Source organism: Dendrobates tinctorius, unplaced genomic scaffold (genome assembly GCF_039654945.1).
Source record: "Dendrobates tinctorius isolate UK_male_01 unplaced genomic scaffold, ASM3965494v1 ptg000203l, whole genome shotgun sequence".
Taxonomy (NCBI): Eukaryota; Metazoa; Chordata; class Amphibia; order Anura; family Dendrobatidae; genus Dendrobates; species Dendrobates tinctorius.
Window position 1 is genome coordinate 17,819,935 of NW_027361870.1, and position 16,600 is coordinate 17,836,534.

Below are 16,600 nucleotides of genomic sequence, written 5' to 3' on the forward strand. Positions count from 1 at the left end.
CTGATCCGTGCTGTTGCACAAAAACGGACATGTCAGCATGTTTTGCACACAGATACACAGTCCGTGAAAACACGCTGACATCTGCATAGACACATTCATTCGAATGTGTCTATGTGTGTCAGTGTCTCCGGTACGTGAGAAAACTGTCACTACACGTACCGGAGCCACTGACGTGAGAAACTGCCCTTATGTGCATTACAACGGCAGCATTTGCAGTCATCCTTATGTGCTCCTTTTTCATGTCCATGATAGGGCTCAATATTGTGTGAAGCACACGGCAGTATTTGTAGCTGTCTCAGTGCGCTTTCTTTTATGCGCAAAACATGCAATTCATTGAATGATGCGGTTTACCGCTACATCATGTGTCTATATTGGAGCGGTAATTTAAAAGCATGTTATGCGAATCATAATTAATTAGGCTATGTGGCATGTTGCAATATATAATGTAAAAAAGGAGCACTTTATAACGAACCTTTTCTAACAAGCATATATACTGTACAAAATAAGAGGAGGATAATTCTTTCTGGTAATTTTTTTGTATTGCAATTAATAGTATTTGTAGCCGTCTTAGGGTGGTTTGACATTAGCGTTTCAGGCCGCAGTGTTGGCCTGCGCACGGCCGCCGCTAAGCCCCGCCCCCTGCCATGCCTCCTCCGGTAGCTCCGCCTAAGGGCGCATGACGCTGCATGCGACCTGCGTCCCCTATCTTTAGCACTGGGGACACATGCCGTGCGCAGGTATGCGTTTGGCGGCACATGCGTCCTTTTGACGGTGCGCCGAGCGCACCAAATTGCAACCGGTTGCGTTTGGCACTGGTCGTCGCACCGTCAAAAGGACACATGCGCCGCCAAACGCATACCTGCCCAAGGCCTGCGTCCCCAGTGCTAGATAGGGGACACAGGTCGCATGTAGCGTCATGTGCCCATAGGCAGAGCTACCGGAGGAGGAGCGGCAGGGGGCGGGCCGTGCGCAGGCCGTGCGCAGGCCGACGCTGTGGCCTGAAATGCTAATGTGAAACCACCCTTAGTGCGCTTTCTTTCATGTGTAAAGCATGCAACTCATTGAGTGATGCGGTTTTACCGCTACATCATGTGTCTATATTGGAGTGTTAATTTGAAAGCATGTTATGCAAATCACAATTAATTAGGCCATGTGGCATGTTGCAATATATAATACATAAAAGAAGCACTTTATCAGGGACTTTGTTTAATGAGCAGTATATAAAATAAGAGGAGGATAATTCTTTCTGGTAATCTTTTTGCATTGCAATTTAAGGCCGGAGTCACACTGGCGAGGAATACGGGAGAGTGAGAGGCGCTAAAAGCACGCGTTAGACACGGACAAATGATTTTCTATGGGGTCACTCGCACCAGGCGTATATTTCTCCTCCGTATCCTCCGCTCCGTGCCACTCGCAGCATGCTGCGATTGTCAGCGTACTACGCCCATAGTACGCCAATGCAGGTCTATGGGTGCGCAAAAAATACGGATTACACACGGACCACACATGTGACCTGCGAGAAATACGCACCAGGTGTCTTTTAGCAAAGCCGGCAATTCAGTGCGCTGTACAGTAAACTCACACTGACAGTTTTAATAAAGAAATGAAAGAATAGATATAGACACATAGAATACATACATATACATATATATATATATATATATATATATATGCATTCTATGTGCCTATATCTATTCTTTCATTTCTTTATTAAGACTGTCATAGGGCTCCATTATATGTCCATTTTGCAAGCCTGCGAGAAAATCTCACCATACGGATGCCATACGGATTACATACGGATGCTTACATGCGCAAAATACGCGACCACACCTTGATTACGGATGACATACGGAGCACTGTTTAGTGGTTTGTCATCCGTATTACGCATGTAAAATGCTGACAGTATTTTGCGCAGGTAAGTGTGACTCCAGCCTAATAGTGCGCCTTTATTTATGTGCAAAATTAAGCAAGTGCAGTAAAGCAGTATATGGGACTCTGCGGCTTTTTTTGCAATTTTATACCCCATATTAATTTAACTATTTTGTTTCATATGAGGTTATAGTGATATATATATATTCTTTTCACTATAAAAAATGTTTTTGTGAGCGCTCTAGGGAAATATTCCTATTATTTTGATGTATGCAAAATTCTGACGAATATATATTTAATGAAATATGTTTTTTATTGTATCCATGTTTCCTAAACTTGTGTATACGCTAAATTCTGATTTTTCTATGGTATAAGGCACCTTGTTTTATTATTTTGTTGAAATAAAAATTGGAATTTTAATAAATTAGTGTTTCTATCACACTTTTTTCATCTGGATGTAGTTTAATTTCTACAAGGATCAGTATGCTTTATAGGTTCAATAAATGCATAAACTGACCACCCATTATGATTCTCCAGGTCATTATGAGTTCATAGACATCAAACATGTCTATGTTCTCTTGTATCTAAGTGGTGAAAAAAAATTCCAAAATTTGCTAAAATAAATAAATAAATAAATTGCGCAATTTTCTGATACCCGTAGTGTCTCCATTTTTTTGTGATCTGAGGTTGGTTGAGGGCTTATTTTTTGAGTGCTGGGAGTGATTTGAACTTTTAGGTTTTTTTAATTTTTTTTATTTTTAAACATTTTTTTTTTTTTTTACTTTTGGCATGCTTCAATAGCCTCCATAGTAGGCTTGAAGCATTCACAACTCGATCGGCTCTGCTCAAAGCGATCTGCCTGCAACAGCCATAGAGGTCTCAATGAGACCTCTGGTTGTCAGAGCAACGCGTCGCCGACCCCCGATCAAGTGACAGGGGTCGGCAATGAGCTCACTTCCGGCCCAGCGGCCGGAAGTGCTATTTAAATGCTCGCTGTCAGCTTTGACAGCGGGATTTAACCAGTTAATAGGCGCGGGTGGATGGCGATTCCGCTTGCGCCTATTGTGGGCACATGTCAGCTGTTCATAACAGCTGACATGTCGCGGTTTTGAGGTAGGCTCACCGCCGGAGCCCACCTCAAAGCAGGGGATCCTTACGGATGACGTACTATTTCGTCATCGGTAAGGAAGGGGTTAAAATGGAAGAGAGGAGGCGCCGGATCAACACTAGAGACACCCATTGGACTGGACCACACTGTATGTGAATGTAATAAAAAGTGTTTCTTTGTGCCTTGCAGAGCAGACTGGGGCATTACATAAAGTACAGTATACCAGAATGATGTAAAAAAACACCTTATAAGTACGGGCCATGCTTTATACTGGGAAAACCTGGTGACAGGTTCCCTGTAAGTGCACTGTCGACAGATTAACCATAAATAGCCTATTCACTTAGGGTCTGTGCACATGTTGCGGATTCTGCTGCAGATCCGCAGCGGATTTGGCCCTGCGGATCCGCAGCAGTTTCTGCTGCGTTGTACAGTACCTTTATATTCAATGGAAATTGAAAAATGCAGTGCACATGCTGCGGATTTTTCAGCACGGATTAGCGGCGGTTTGAAATCCGCAGCATGTCAATTCTTTGTGTGGAATCTGCAGCGGTTTGACACCTGCTCCATGGCCAGGTGTCAAAATGCATAGGAAAACCGCAGCCTAATCCGCAGGTAAAATGCAGATCTTTTGACCTGCGGATTTAGCCAAATCCACACGGACAAAACCGCAGCACAATCCGCAACGTGTGCAGTTACCCTTACATTTTTACTTCCAGGCAGTCTATTGACTATATATTTAAACAATGTAAAAAATGTAATTTTGCTGAATATACAGTATATTAAAAACAGTTTACATTTTAATTTGCTTATAAAAGACATTTAGATTAATGATAAAAAACAAAGGGTCAATAAAAATAAATAATTATCCCCTATCTATAGGATAGGGAATAACTTGCTGATCACAGGAAGTCTAGCTACTGTGGCCTTGATCTCAAAATAGGGGCTCTGGAAATCGGTTCATATCCCACCAAGGACAACATCTAGAAAAAGTTTATATGTTATCCCCATGTTGACGTAGGTTTCCCCACATGCTCCAAAAGCACACAGATAGGGAATCTGGATTGTGAGCCCGGATGGGGACAGTGATATGGATGTCCATAACGCGCTGCAGGATATGATGACACTGTATAATCAAGCTAAATAAATAAATAAATAATAATTCAAGACAGGGTTCTACAGACCCCCATTCACAGGATTCTAGAGCCCTGATCTCAAGATCACTGAAAATCCCAGTGGTCAGATACCCAGTGACCAGATAACTATCTCCTACTCCATGTTTTTAGTTGTTTTTTTTTATCATTTTTTAATAGCCCTTTATACAGTAGCTAAGTTTAATCTTTGTCTTTGTTCATACAATCCATTTGGCTTGACTTTGCAAAAACAATTTATGAAGGTCACCCCCTTGTGGTGGTATGTGACCATGTTCCAAGCTCACAAAAAGCAACACATTTAAAAGGAACTGTTGTGCAGAGTAACCTACAGACAGTGTCAGGTCAGCGCCGATATACTGATTAAAATGATAACTTGGTTGATGAAATCTGTCTTGTGGTTGTTGTTTAATCTTTATTTTCAGTTTTGAGTTAATGATATGCTCGTGCTCCAGGGCGACATTCATGTGTATGGCTTCTGACAGGTCACTGATCCCTCAGTCACCTGCCCCCTAGTTTACATAATGAATATTGTATAAACATACTGAAAGAAAAAAAACCTTCTGCAGGCGGCACCACCTTGCTAGAGAAGAAAAAACATTTCCTCCTCCAAGATGGCGCCACCGACACCTGCACAATCGCAGCTATCGGATCACGTCTATATGCACTGATAGCTGCAAATGCGCAGGCGAGGCAAGCACTATTTTCTTTTTAACCCCTTCCTGCCATCCGACGTACTATCCCGTCCACGGTACCCGGGCCCGTATGACCGGGGACGGGATAGTACGTCGGCGCGATCAGTGGCGCCCACGTGGTGAGCGCCGCTGATCGCGGCCGGGTGTCAGCTGATTATCACAGCTGACACCCGGCACAATGTGTCAGGGGCGGTCACGGACCGCCCCCGACACGTTAACCCCTTGCACACCGCGATCAAACACGATCGCGGTGTACCGGGGGTTAAAGGGAAGCATCGGCAGGGAGGGGGCTCCCTCCGTGCTTCCCTGAGCCCCCCACGGCAGCGCAATGTGCAGCGCTGCTGCGGAGGACTCCCTTCCTCCAGGCCCCCGAATCCAAGATGGCGACGGGGGCCTTCGGGGGCCTGTGGAAGCTGGCTTCCTCAGTGCCTGCAAAGCGCAGGCATGAGGAAGCCTTCTGCAGTGCCTGTGTCAGATCGCTGATCTGTCACAGTGATCTGTGATGTGACAGATCAGCGATCTGTCACAGGACAGTGATGTCCCACCTGGGACTATTTAATAAAGTAAAAAAAAAAATAAAAAAAAGTGTAAAAATAATTTAAAAAAAAATCGCCAAATAAATTAGAAAAAAAAAAAAAATATTCCCCCAATAAATCCATTTTTTGGAAATAATAAAAAAAACAATAAAAGTACACATATTAGGTATCGCCGCGTCCGTAACGACCCGCCCTATAAAACTGTCCCATTAGTTAACCCCTTTAGCGAACCCCTTAAAAAATAAAAATAAAAAACGAAGCAAAAAATAATGATTTATTATCATACCGCCAAACAAAAAGTGTAATAACGTGTGATCAAAAAGACACATATAAATAGCCATGGTACCGCTGAAAACGTCATCTTGTCCCGCAAAAAACGAACCACCACACAGCATAATCAGCGAAAAAATAAAAAAGTTATAGCTCGCTGAATAAAGCGATGCAAAAATAATTATTTTTTATATAAAGTAGTTTTCATTGCATAAAACCGACAAAAACATAAAAAACGACCTAAATGAGGTATCGCTGTAACCGTACTGACCCGAAGAATAAAACCGCTTTATCAATTTTACCGCACGCGGAACGGTGTAAACGCACCCCCCCCAAAAGAAATTCATGAAACGCTGGTTTTTGTTCATTCTGCGTCCCAAAAATCAGAATAAAAAGCGATCAAAAAATTTCACGTGCCCGAAAATGGTACCAATAAAAACTTCAACTTGTCCCGCAAAAAATAAGACCTCACATGACTCGGTGGGTCAAAATACGGAAAAATTATAGCTCTCAATATGTGGTGATGCAAAAACTATTTTTACAATAAAAAGCGTCTTTTAGCGTGCGACAGCCGCCAAACATAAAAACCGCCATAAATAGTAAAATCAACCCCCCCCGTTATCACCCCCTTAGTTAGGGAAAAATAATAAAATTAAAAAAATGTATTTATTTCCATTTTTCCATTAGGGTTAGGGCTAGGGTTAGGGCTAGGGGTGTGTTGGGGTAGGGTTAGGGTTAGGGTTAGGGTAGGGTTAGGGTTAGGGCTAGGGCTAGGGTTAGGGTTAGGGTTAGGGTTAGGGCTAGGGTTAGGGTTAGGGGCGGGTTGGGGTTCGGGTTGGAGTTAGAATTGGGGGTTTCCACTGTTTGGGCACATCAGGGGCTCTCCAAATGCAACATGGCGTCTGATCTCAATTCCAGCCAATTCTGAGTTGAAAAAGTCAAATGGTGCTCCTTCCCTTCCAAGCTCTGCTATGCGCCCAAACAGTGTTTTACCCCCACACGTAGGGTATCAGCCTACTCAGGACAAATTGCAAAACAATTTTTGGGGTCCAATTTCTCCTGTTACCCTTAGGAAAATAAAAAATTGGGGGCAAAAATATCATTTTTGTGGAAAAAAATGATTTTTTTATTTTCACGTCCGAGTGTTATAAACTTCTGTGAAGCACTTGGGGGTTCAAAGTGCTCACCACACATCTAGATAAGTTCCGTGGGGGGTCTAGTGTCCAAAATGGGGTCACTTGTGGGGAGTTTCAATAGTTTAGGTACATCAGGGGCTCTCCAAACGCACATGACACCCGCAGACCATTCCATCAAAGTCTGCATTCCAAAACGTCACTGCTTCCCTTCCGAGCCCCGACGTGTGTCCATACAGTAGTTTTCTCCCACATATGGGGTGTCAGCGTACTCAGGACAAATTGGACAACAACTTTTGGGGTCCAATTTCTCCTGTTACCCTTGGGAAAATGAAAAAATTGGGGACTAATTGATCATGTTTGTGGAAAAAATACGATTTTTTTATTTTCATGCCCTGGCATATAAACTTCTGTGAAGCCCTTGGGGGTTCAAAGTGCTCACCTCACATCTAGATACGTTCCTTAGTGGGTCTAGTTTTCAAAATGGGGTCATTTGTGGGGGGTTTCCACTGTTTAGGTACATTAGGGGCTCTCCAAAGGCAACATGACACCCGCAGACCATTCCATCAAAGTCTGCATTCCAAAACGTCACTACTTCCCTTCCGAGCCCCGACGTGTGCCCATACAGTAGTTTTCTCCCACATATGGGGTATCAGCATACTCAGGACAAATTGGACAACAACTTTTGGGGTCCAATTTCTCCTGGTACCCTTGGGAAAATAAAAAAATGGTGACTAAAAGATCATGTTTGTGGAAAAAATACGAATTTTTTATTTTCACGCCCGGGCGTTGTAAACTTCTGTGAAGCACTGGGGGGTTCAAAGTGCTCACCACACATCTAGATAAGTTCCTTGGGGGGTCTAGTATACAAAATGGTGTCATTTGTGGGGGGTTTCCACTGTTTAGGTACATTAGGGGCTCTCCAAAGGCAACATGACACCTGCAGACCATTCCATCAAAGTCTGCATTCCAAAACGTCACTACTTCCCTTCCGAGCCCCGACGTGTGCCCATACCCCATATGTGGGAGAAAACTACTGTATGGGCACACGTCGGGGCTCGGAAGGGAAGTAGTGACGTTTTGGAATGCAGACTTTGATGGAATGGTCTGCGGGTGTCATGTTGCCTTTGGAGAGCCCCTAATGTACCTAAACAGTGGAAACCCCCCACAAATGACACCATTTTGTATACTAGACCCCCCAAGGAACTTATCTAGATGTGTGGTGAGCACTTTGAACCCCCCAGTGCTTCACAGAAGTTTACAACGCCCGGGCGTGAAAATAAAAAAATTCGTATTTTTTCCACAAACATGATCTTTTAGTCACCATTTTTATATTTTCCCAAGGGTACCAGGAGAAATTGGACCCCAAAAGTTGTTGTCCAATTTGTCCTGAGTATGCTGATACCCCATATGTGGGAGAAAACTACTGTATCAGCATACTCAGGACAAATTGGACAACAACTTTTGGGGTCCAATTTCTCCTGGTACCCTTGGGAAAATATAAAAATGGTGACTAAAAGATCATGTTTGTGGAAAAAATACGAATTTTTTTATTTTCACGCCCGGGCGTTGTAAACTTCTGTGAAGCACTGGGGGGTTCAAAGTGCTCACCACACATCTAGATAAGTTCCTTGGGGGGTCTAGTATACAAAATGGTGTCATTTGTGGGGGGTTTCCACTGTTTAGGTACATTAGGGGCTCTCCAAAGGCAACATGACACCCGCAGACCATTCCATCAAATCTGCATTCCAAAACGTCACTACTTCCCTTCCGAGCCCCGACGTGTACCCATACAGTAGTTTTCTCCCACATATGGGGTATCAGCATACTCAGGACAAATTGGACAACAACTTTTGGGGTCCAATTTCTCCTGGTACACTTGGGAAAATAAAAAAATGGTGATTAAAAGATCATGTTTGTGGAAAAAATACGAATTTTTTATTTTCACGCCCGGGTGTTCTAAACTTCTGTGAAGCCCATGGGGGTTCAAAGTTCTCACCACACATCTAGATAAGTTCCTTAGGGGGTCTAGTTTCCAAAATGGTGTCATTTGTGGGGGGTTTCCACTGTTTTGGTACATCAGGGGTTTTCCAAACGCGACATCGTGTCCGATCTCAATTCCAGCCAAAAACGTCAAATGGCGCTGCTTCCCTTCCGAGCTCTGCCATGTGCCCAAATAGAGGTTTACCCCCACATGTGGGGTATCAGCGTACTCAGGACAAATTGCACAATAACTTTTAGGGTCCTGTTACCTTTGGGAAAATAAAAATTGGGGTGAAAAGATCATTTTTGTGGAAAAAATATGATTTTTTAATTGTACCGCTGTACGTTATAAACTTCTGTAAAGCCCTTGTGGGTTCAAAGTTCTCACCACATATCTAGATAAGTTCCTTGGGGGGTCTAGTTTCCAAAATGGGGTCACTTGTAGGGGGTTTCCACTGTTTAGGTACATCAGGGACTCTCCAAACGTGACATGGCGTCCAATCTGAATTCCAGCTAATTTTGCATTGAAAAAGTCAAACGGCGCTCCTTCCATTCTGAGCTCTGCCATGCGCCGAAACAGTCGTTCCCCCCCACATATCAGGTATCTGCGTACTCAGGACAAATTGCACAATAACTTTTGCAGTTCAATTTCTCCTGTTACCCTTGGTAAAATAAAAAAAATTGAACCTGAAGTATTTTTTTTATGAAAAAAAGTTAGATGTTCATTTTTTTTTAAATATTCAAAAAAATTCCTGTGACGCACCTAAAGGGTTAATAAACTTCTTGAATGTGGTTTTGAGCACCTTAAGGGGTGCAGTTTTTAGAATGGTGTCACTTTTTGGTATTTTCTATCATATAGACCCCTCAAAGTGGCTTCAAATGTGATGTGGTCCTAAAAATAAAATGGTGTTGTAAAAATGAGAAATCGCTGGTCAACTTTTAACCCTTATAACTTCCTAACAAAAAAAAATTTTGGTTCCAAAATTGTGCTGATGTAAAGTAAACATGTGGGAAATGTTAGTTATCAAGTTTTTTGTGTGCCGTATCTCTGTGATTTAAGGGCATAAAAATTCAAAGTTGGAAAATCGCGAAATTTTCAAAATTTTCGCCAAATTTCCGTTTTTCTCACAAATAAACGCAAGTTATTTGAATGAAATTTTACCACTAACATGAAGTACAATATGTCACGAGAAAACAATGTCAGAATCACCAGGATCCATGGAAGCGTTCCAGAGTTGTGACCTCATAAAGGTACAGTGGTCAGAATTGTAAAAATTGGCCCGGTCATGAACGTGCAAACCACCCTTGGGGGTGAAGGGGTTAATATTAGGATAACCTCAACCATCTTAATTATATGCACATTACACATGTGCCTGCCTGCAGAAGGATTTTTTTTTCAGTATGTACATATAATATTCATTATGTAAACTAGGGGGCAGGTCAGCGAGGGATCAGTAACCTGTCAGAAGCCATACTGATGAATACCTAATCAGAGCACCACATGATAATAATAATAATAATAAATTTTATTTTTATAGCACTGACATATTCCGCAGCACTTTACATTTCAGAGGGGACTTGTACAGACGATAGACATTACAGCATAAAAATAATAACATAGATCATAACAGATACCAAGAGGAATGAGGGCCCTGCTCGCAAGCTTACAGTCTATGATGAAGACCCCCCACAGTCTGACCCAGAGCACAAGCATTTCATTAACTGAAAACTAAAAATAAAGATTAAACAACAATCACAAGGCGGATTTCATCACTAGGTTTCATGTTAATCAGTATACCGGCGCCGAACTGACACTGTCTGTGGGTTACTTACTGTACACAATCCTACTGACAGGATCCCTTTAATTCACCGTGTGTCTACCTTATATGATTTGTAAGACACAAAAGGAAAAAACTATGAACTTATCAAATTTCAAAAGTATTAACATACCATGGGTCCAGCTGGTGAAGATCAGCGATCTTGAAGAAAAGTCAGAAAAATTAGCACTTTCACTGGTAAAATAAATCGTTTTTCTGGATATATTAAAAAGTATTCCCATACAGAAAACAAAAAGAAACATATGGAAATACTTTTTAATGTATCCAAAATAAAAGTTTATTATCTTACCGGTGGAAATGCAGATTTTTCTCACTTTTCTTCAAGATTTCTTCCCGCTCCTATAAAATGTTCACTGAACGGTTTGTTCAACCTACAAATTGTTTTGCCTATATACAGACGAACAAAATTGTTGGCACACTTCTGTTCACACGTTGAGTATTTGATCAGTATTTCACATCAGTATTTATAAGACAAAACCAGGAATGTAACAATCAGAGGAAAAGTATAAGGCCGGGGTCAAACTAACCAGCGCAAAATACGGTCAGTATTTTACATGCGTAATACGGACGAATGTCCCCTAAACAGTGCTCCGTATGTCATCTGTAATCAAGGTGTGGTCGCGTATTTTGCGCATGTAAGCATCCGTATGTAATCCGTATGGCATCCGTATAGCGAGATTTTCTCGCAGGCTTGCAAAATGGACATATAATGGAGCCCTATGACAGGGTTTCTAACAGAAACCAAAGAATAGATATAGACACATAGAATGCATATATATATATATATATATGTATTCTATGTGTCTATATCTATTCTTTCATTTCTTTATTAAACCTGTCAGTGTGAGTTTACTGTATAGCGCACTGATTTGCCGGCTTTGCTAAAAGACACCTGGTGCGTATTTCTCGCAAGTCACATGTGTGGTCTGTGTGTAATCCGTATTTTTTGCGCACGCATAGACTTGCATTGGCATATTACGGCCGTAGTACGCTGACAATCGCAGCATGCTGCGATTGGCACGGACCGTAGAATACGGATGAGAAATATACGGCTGGTGCGAGAGACCCCATGCTGCGATTGTCAGCGTACTACGCCCGTAGTACGCCAATGCAAGTCTATGGGTGCGCAAAAAATACGTATTACACACGGACCAGACGTGTGACCTGCGAGCAATACGCAGGTCTTTTGGCTGATGACAGGAAATAGGCCAATCCATCATCAGGAAGCCTAGACATGCAAATGAGCTCAAAAAGCGCTCCAGACATCCCGGAAGTATGCCTCCAAGGAGTACAGCAGCAGCATGGCGTCCACTTACATAAATGTGGAGATGCTCATTGTCCTGGTGCAGGAGCGTCCCGAAATCTGAGACCAACGCGATGCAAATTATGCAAACCGGGCAAGAAAGGAGGCGTCATGGAGGCGCATCTGTCGCCAGATGTACCATGACTTTGGTGACCGACCACGTGAGGAGCAGCATAAAATTCTTAATTACAACGCAAAACATGAGTAACCTTAGCGCGCAACAAAAAAGGAATATAGAATCAGTATCCCCCCTTCCTGTGCATGTACTTTTTGCCTCATGAGGCCATTAGATTTGGATGTGACACGTGGATTCACACAGCCATAATTTGGGGTTAGGCCACAAGCTCCTCATCCTCCTAGACAAAACATTTATTACGTGTAGCTAAAGAGACCCTGTGTATCTGCCCAATTACATATGCCACCATGGGTAGAAAGCACACCCCAGAAGGCCCCATGCCTAGAAATGTGACCTATCAAATATGTGAATTTGACAACATTTCCTGTCACATTGCAGTGGAAGATGTGATGAAACGCTGGCAAAGCATCCGGGACCAGTACCGCCGGGAACGCCAGCAGCGGTCCAGGAGTGGGGATGCTGGATATGTAAAAAGAAAATACATCTATTATGACCGGCTCTCCTTCCTCACCCCAATTCTGGATCTGAGACCGTAAGTAGATACCTCACACCACATTACACAAATACTTTACAGGGCCAAAAATATTGATGTATTTTTGCCTCTGTTCTATTTCATAACAGAACTCAATCCAACCTTACAGATCGAGGAACGGCCTCAGAGACAGAGCCCGTAATAGATCCTGTAGGGGATGAGGTGGTTGGCCCATCTTCTCCCCCTACAAGAAGGATGGCAGAAGATGAGGCATCACAGGACAACCCATTGGCTGCCCAACACACAACACCACCAGGACGGTCTGCTGCTGCCCCATCCCCATCACCGATCCTGGAAGAGCCGGGCAACTTGAGCAGCAGCCCAACTGGCCAGATCAGGGGATCCCCACAGGCTGCTGTTACATCCTGGCGAACATGAAGAAGGCGCCAGGTCACTGTTCAAGAGAGCAGGACCAATGTGGACACAGGGGTGCTAAATTATTTATCAAGAGTAACTACAGATGATGGGGAGGAGGCCTACTCACGTAGCCTCACCCTTTATCTCCGTGCCCTTACCCGTGAGGTCAGGCTCCGTATTAGGGGATGTTTTCAGATCCTGCTTGATGCAAGCACCCCCCCCAATACCCCATATGAGCTTTTCGAATATCTGGAGAGGTGGCAGCTCTCCCCCCGAAATCTAATGCGCATGAGACCATCCACACAGATGCTTGCTCAAGCAGGGTCCGAACATCCTCTAATACGTGGGCCTACACCTCAACCCCTTCCTCCCACTACCCAACCTTCTATTCAGCAGCCACAAATGTCAGCCTCTAGCCAACCCCACCAATATGGCCACTTGTACCCACCCAGTGTTGGAGGCTGGTCCCAACCTGGTTGGGGACGATCTGGCTATCTTGGTGGGTATGAGCCACGTGCCTACCACAGCCAACAAGATGCCCCTCCCCATCATCATTACTCTGGCCAGTATCCCCAACAGTCCCAGGAGGCAGGACAATTCCAACATCATGGGCAACAGTGTGGCCCCACACAGGACGATGTTGGCCACAGTGTCCAGCAGCACCCACAGGCTGCTCTTCCACGTTCCCCTTCCCCAACCTATGAGGATTTATAAGTCTGATGGCCGTAGATGTCCAGTGCGGTTTAACTGGTGCTCCAAATACAAAGGAAAAAACAGGTGTTCTCCATCACCAAACTTTGTAACCAAATTTAACATTCTAATTTTGTAACAATGTTTTCCAATCATATTAAAGAATCCATCATGACAGGCAACGCTACCTCACGCCTTTCAGACAGATATTACATGTGTGTACAAAAGAGAATATTTAGACGCGCTATACTGTAAAGTCAAAGGATGAAAATACACTACTCACTTGCTAATGCCTAGGAAAGGCATGCTGGCCTTAGTGAAGAAGTCACCTTTTTGCTAGCAATCTATAGTAACAAATCAAGGCGACCAGCCTTCAGAATATCACGCTCTCTCTATGTCTTAGCAAGTGAGTTTTGTTTTTTCATCCTTTCCAGTATAGCATGGTTAAATATTCTCTGTTCTACAGACAGGTAATATCTGTCTGAAAGCCGTGAGGTAGCCTTGCCTGTCATGGTGGAATATTTCTATGATTGGAAAACATTCTGAAGAAATGTGAGTGTTATCTTTTAGCATTAATTTTGTTGATGGAGCTCACCTATTTTTTTCCTTTCTAGTTAAATATTCTCATGCAGCAATGTTGTTATTGCCTAATGTTTTTTTGGGTTATGTTATGTAATGTTACTTTTCAAAAAAGTTTAAGAAGGCAAAAAGGGCCATTTTGCCCATTGCCAAAATGTTCATATGGCAATATTATGTTTGCCTTTAAGAAACAAAAAAAGAAGGCAAAACTAAAAATTTGTCTACTATAGTTAACGTCTCTGTGTGATTTTTCAAAAACCCTGTCAACATACTAACATACACTAACCAATGCAATGAAACAGTCATAGAATCATAAGGGGTTGAGTAATATATATTTAGACACACTTAAAGAAACAAATTATAACATAGACACAGCATGCTCTTGCCAAGAAGTTGCCCCCTCAGGTGAGATAAAGTAATTCGTGAATATATCACGCACTTTTAGGCCAGAGAGCGGTCTACGTTGAGGGTTCATAGGCGGTCTCACCCTGCGCACATTGTCCGGCCTACGCACAACACCATCAGAGGAGGAACAATCATGTATCCTGGTGAAGTTATGCAGAACCACACAGGCTTTCACAACTTCATTCACATTTTGTTCACTCAACTGAATGGCAGACTGGAGTACCCGCCATTTGGCACAAAGAATCCCAAAGGAACACTCCACCAGTCGCCTAGCACGTGATAGGCGCAAGTTAAAAATTCTGCGCCTGTGGTCAAGGTTGCGCCGGGGATATGGCCTCATGACATTGCGCTATAACTGAAACGCCTCATCTGCCACAAGGACATAAGGGACTGATTCTTCAGGGGAGCCTGGTAGCTGGCGTGGTGGTAGATCCAACTGGTTGGTGCGTAGCCGCCGAGCCATTATGGAAGTATTGAAGACTCTAGAGTCTCCCGTCCTTCCATAGGCCCCAATGTCAACAATTATAAACTTGTATTGAGGGTCTACCAGAGCCAACAATACAACAGAAAAGTATTGTTTATAATTGAAGAATTGGGAGCCTGAGTTCGGCAGCTTACGCACCCGGATATGTTTGCCATCCAGGGCCCCAATACAATTTGGAAACTGGCAGTCCTCCTCAAAGTCCCTTGATATCCTCAACCAGTCTTCCATCCTGGGCTCGGGCATGACCACTTGATGGAGTCTTGTCCAGATTTCTGTACATGTAGACCTCACTATGCCTGAAATGGTTGATCTTCCAATGAGAAACTCATGGTGGAGGGCGGCATAAGACAGGCCAGTGGACAGGAAGCTGTAGAACAACAGAAATTGATAAGTTTAGAATGCATAAAGTCCAAACAGTTACATGCCGACCAAACTTGGTAGGAATTGAGATAGAATAACACACACATATGTGGTTGCACAATGACTAAGTGATATGCGGGACATATTAGAGCTAACATTCTGGTGTGTAAGTTGAAACATATTTGGAGTAAGATGAAGGCATTAAACTTAGTCCAAGAAGGCAAAAAAACATACTATAGCACACACATTATGAACATAGAGAATGTGGTTGTGTAGTACATACCGTATTGTGAGTTGAAGTCGCTCCTCTGCAGATATCGCTTTGCGCATCCTTGTGTCCTGAAAGGTTATCCCAGGGCGCGCTGTCTCCAAGAGTCGATCAAATGTGGAAATGCTCATGCGACAGTACTGGTAAAATTTCTCAGGATGCTCCCGCAGAGAAGAATAGAGGCGGTGAAAATGACCTCTTGTGAGTCCTTGCCTCAAAAGTGGATGGACCCACATGCGTCTCCTCCTCCGCGGATCCACTATGACTGGGTATGGTTGCCCAAAGCGCCGTGACAAAAGCCAGTTAAAGAGAACCTGCTCAGTTGTATTGAATCTCTGACCCTCTGCCATGTTGCACAAGGAACACCAACACACCTCGTGAAAGCAAGCTCACAAATGGACAGAATGGAGGCAGCCACCTGTTTCTGAGTGTATAAATAGGGTGCAGGCTAATGATTTAAATTGTTAGCAGGCCTCAAAACCATTAAATGTCCATTTTGCAAGGCTGAGAGAAAATCTCGCCATACCAATTCCATACGGATTACATACGGATGCAGACATGCACAAAATACGCGACCGCACCTTGCTTACGGATGACCTACGGATCACTATTTAGGGGTCATTCATCCGTATTACGCCTGTAATCTACGGACCGTATTTTGCGTCGTTTAGTGTGACCCCAGCCTAACAGAAACACGTCACCACTTCTGGATTTATCACCCACTCCTGGTTTGGGCTTACAAATACTGATGTAAAATACTGATCAAATGCTACACGTGTGAACGTGGCCTTGAAAAAAGTCCCACAATGGTCACTGAAATAACTTGAAACTGACAAAAGATAAAAGTCCACGTGTGTAATAATAACTTTGTTGGTGAAATATAACATACACTGCAAAGATAGTCGT

The 16,600-nt window shown here is 43.2% G+C and overlaps 1 protein-coding gene across 1 annotated transcript in view; it reads right to left on the bottom strand.

The window, feature by feature from the left end:
• Positions 1 to 16,600, bottom strand: part of LOC141057298 (retinol dehydrogenase 7-like) — a 78,051-nt gene that overhangs the window by 30,040 nt on the left and 31,411 nt on the right. The gene's annotated exons all lie outside the window — the stretch shown is intronic.